Genomic DNA, 3,778 nt, shown 5'->3' on the forward strand with positions numbered 1-3,778 from the left:
TCATCTATTACAATACAGTGCACAGTTATCGTAAGGTTGCTTTTAGATTTGTTAAAACAATACTAAAGATGAGAGAGAAATTAATCATCAACGATATATGCGAAGTCTCTGATGTTATCTATAACAGTCTGACAATGCACATGCAGTTTATTGATTACATGCATGTAGAAAACATGTTCTGAGTTAAAGCTGTCAAACAAGATTTGAAGAAGAATAAAATGCCACTACCAGCAGACAGCAAATGTAGAAAATACTTTTCAGACTAGAATGAGATTTTCACTCTGCAGCGGAGTGTGCGCTGATATGAAACTTCCTGGCAGATTAAAACTGTGTGCCCGACCGAGACTCGAACTCGGGACCTTTGCCTTTCGCGGGCAAGTGCTCTACCAACTGAGCTACCGAAGCACGACTCACGCCCGGTACTCACAGCTTTACTTCTGCCAGTATCCGTCTCCTACCTTCCAAACTTTACAGAAGCTCTTCTGCGAAACATGCAGAACTAGCACTCCTGAAAGAAAGGATATAGCGGAGACATGGCTTAGCCACAGCCTGGGGGATGTTTCCAGAATGAGATTTTCACTCTGCAGCGGAGTGTGCGCTGATATGAAACTTCCTGGCAGATTAAAACTGTGTGCCCGACCGAGACTCGAACTCGGGACCTTTGCCTTTCGCGGGCAAGTGCTCTACCAACTGAGCTACCGAAGCACGACTCACGCCCGGTACTCACAGCTTTACTTCTGCCAGTATCCGTCTCCTACCTTCCAAACTTTACAGAAGCTCTTCTGCGAAACATGCAGAACTAGCACTCCTGAAAGAAAGGATATAGCGGAGACATGGCTTAGCCACAGCCTGGGGGATGTTTCCAGAATGAGAATTTCCACTCTGCAGCGGAGTGTGCGCTGATATGAAACTTCCTGGCAGATTAAAACTGTGTGCCCGACCGAGACTCGAACTCGGGACCTTTGCCTTTCGCGGGCAAGTGCTCTACCAACTGAGCTACCGAAGCACGACTCACGCCCGGTACTCACAGCTTTACTTCTGCCAGTATCCGACTCCTACCTTCCAAATTTTTACAGAAGCTCTTCTGCGAAACATGCAGAACTAGCACTCCTGAAAGAAAGGATATAGCGGAGACATGGCTTAGCCACAGCCTGGGGGATGTTTCCAGAATGAGATTTTCACTCTGCAGCGGAGTGTGCGCTGATATGAAACTTCCTGGCAGATTAAAACTGTTTGCCCGACCGAGACTCGAACTCGGGACCTTTGCCTTTCGCGGGCAAGTGCTCTACCAACTGAGCTACCGAAGCACGACTCACGCCCGGTACTCACAGCTTTACTTCTGCCAGTATCCTTCTCCTACCTTCCAAACTTTACAGAAGCTCTTCTGCGAAACATGCAGAACTAGCACTCCTGAAAGAAAGGATATAGCGGAGACATGGCTTAGCCACAGCCTGGGGGATGTTTCCAGAATGAGATTTTCACTCTGCAGCGGAGTGTGCGCTGATATGAAACTTCCTGGCAGATTAAAACTGTGTGCCCGACCGAGACTCGAACTCGGGACCTTTGCCTTTCGCGGGCAAGTGCTCTACCAACTGAGCTACCGAAGCACGACTCACGCCCGGTACTCGCAGCTTTAGTTCTGCCAGTATCCGTCTCCTACCTTCCAAACTTTACAGAAGCTCTTCTGCGAAACATGCAGAACTAGCACTCCTGAAAGAAAGGATATAGCGGAGACATGGCTTAGCCACAGCCTGGGGGATGTTTCCAGAATGAGATTTTCACTCTGCAGCGGAGTGTGCGCTGATATGAAACTTCCTGGAAACATCCCCCAGGCTGTGGCTAAGCCATGTCTCCGCTATATCCTTTCTTTCAGGAGTGCTAGTTCTGCATGTTTCGCAGAAGAGCTTCTGTAAAGTTTGGAAGGTAGGAGACGGATACTGGCAGAAGTAAAGCTGTGAGTACCGGGCGTGAGTCGTGCTTCGGTAGCTCAGTTGGTAGAGCACTTGCCCGCGAAAGGCAAAGGTCCCGAGTTCGAGTCTCGGTCGGGCACACAGTTTTAATCTGCCAGGAAGTTTCATATCAGCGCACACTCCGCTGCAGAGTGAAAATCTCATTCTGGAAACATCCCCCAGGCTGTGGCTAAGCCATGTCTCCGCTATATCCTTTCTTTCAGGAGTGCTAGTTCTGCATGTTTCGCAGAAGAGCTTCTGTAAAGTTTGGAAGGTAGGAGACGGATACTGGCAGAAGTAAAGCTGTGAGTACCGGGCGTGAGTCGTGCTTCGGTAGCTCAGTTGGTAGAGCACTTGCCCGCGAAAGGCAAAGGTCCCGAGTTCGAGTCTCGGTCGGGCACACAGTTTTAATCTGCCAGGAAGTTTCATATCAGCGCACACTCCGCTGCAGAGTGAAAATCTCATTCTGGAAACATCCCCCAGGCTGTGGCTAAGCCATGTCTCCGCTATATCCTTTCTTTCAGGAGTGCTAGTTCTGCATGTTTCGCAGAAGAGCTTCTGTAAAGTTTGGAAGGTAGGAGACGGATACTGGCAGAAGTAAAGCTGTGAGTACCGGGCGTGAGTCGTGCTTCGGTAGCTCAGTTGGTAGAGCACTTGCCCGCGAAAGGCAAAGGTCCCGAGTTCGAGTCTCGGTCGGGCACACAGTTTTAATCTGCCAGGAAGTTTCACTTTTCAGACTATTTTGGCACGATTCGCTCTCCCCATACATAATACAAAAGCTTCGAGACACATCTGCTGCTTGGCCGTCTATTAAACCTGAAAAGAACAAAATGAAGCATAAGTTTGCCATTTTTCCACATGCGACTATTTTGGGTTGAGGAGTGAAGAGAATTATATTCAAAGTTCCATTAAATTGATAACTTCAGAAGAGAGCAGAATTGCGCTTTAAACAAATGTAGTAGCGAATGTAATAGAACAAGCGACGTCTTATTAACAGTGCGAGACGCTTACCGTTACGCTACTATCTGTGACGTAGCACCTATGGAAGTGAACAACAATTCTTCCAGAACTTCGGCATTCCACAGTGCTGTGAGATAATGCATATAGCCGGATATTGACTTCTGAGCGACAGACAGTTACAGCATTTCTTTTGCACTGCACGATGTTTTCAACAAACAGATAACGCAATAGAGTAGCTCAAAGGGTAAGGAACACTTCCTATTTAAATTTCTGCATCCTACACTGTTGGCAGTTCTGTGTAGGTGACAGTTACGTTATTTTATGTCGGTGATTACAAAATAGTGTCGAATGTATGCCCTGGGTAGCCAAGGCAGCTAGTTCATGGCGATTCGGTCAACCAAGTAAATGAATGTACTGAACATCCTGCAAATCACTACAGGTAGCCGTGTGTCAGAATTCTCATCTTGTGTGCCGCATCGGTGCTATGATAGAGAAATGAGTAATAGTGAAGAGGGTTTGGTGGTCTGTTGGACTGATGATAGTTCCATATGATGTTCGTCTCGGTTAGGTTCCATCTTCTGCCGATGTTTTTTGATAGGGAGAGGCAGATTCTATTCTCTTCTGGCGACGCAAACTGAAGAAGGTATAATGGCATTGTGGTCTGAAAATCACATTAAACATGATATTCCATCTCTACCAAGTAGACGTTAGGTGAAACCACAGTAAAGAAACGAGTGGCGACATGTAGGAACTTTATCACCAGTAACTTTTCTTACACTAGTTATTTATTTCTAGTGACGAAACAAACTCTGTGTATGGTCACAGGAAACTTATTCCGTCTTTTATTTGAGCTTCTGTATGTCGATAAA

At 46.7% G+C, this 3,778-nt stretch overlaps 5 non-coding genes across 5 annotated transcripts; all 5 read right to left on the reverse strand.

Moving 5' to 3' along the window:
• Positions 1 to 331: 331 nt before the first annotated feature.
• Positions 332 to 406, reverse strand: Trnas-cga (transfer RNA serine (anticodon CGA)). The gene has a single exon. It is a non-coding gene; the product is annotated as a tRNA-Ser (tRNA).
• A 225-nt stretch (positions 407 to 631) lies between these two features.
• Positions 632 to 706, reverse strand: Trnas-cga (transfer RNA serine (anticodon CGA)). The gene has a single exon. It is a non-coding gene; the product is annotated as a tRNA-Ser (tRNA).
• A 226-nt stretch (positions 707 to 932) lies between these two features.
• Positions 933 to 1,007, reverse strand: Trnas-cga (transfer RNA serine (anticodon CGA)). Its single transcript has one exon. It is a non-coding gene; the product is annotated as a tRNA-Ser (tRNA).
• A 226-nt stretch (positions 1,008 to 1,233) lies between these two features.
• On the reverse strand, positions 1,234 to 1,308 carry Trnas-cga (transfer RNA serine (anticodon CGA)). Its single transcript has one exon. It is a non-coding gene; the product is annotated as a tRNA-Ser (tRNA).
• Positions 1,309 to 1,533: 225 nt separating this feature from the next.
• Positions 1,534 to 1,608, reverse strand: Trnas-cga (transfer RNA serine (anticodon CGA)). The gene has a single exon. It is a non-coding gene; the product is annotated as a tRNA-Ser (tRNA).
• Between the last annotated feature and the right edge of the window lie 2,170 nt (positions 1,609 to 3,778).

The sequence above is a fragment of the Schistocerca gregaria genome, chromosome 4, assembly GCF_023897955.1.
Source record: "Schistocerca gregaria isolate iqSchGreg1 chromosome 4, iqSchGreg1.2, whole genome shotgun sequence".
Taxonomy (NCBI): Eukaryota; Metazoa; Arthropoda; class Insecta; order Orthoptera; family Acrididae; genus Schistocerca; species Schistocerca gregaria.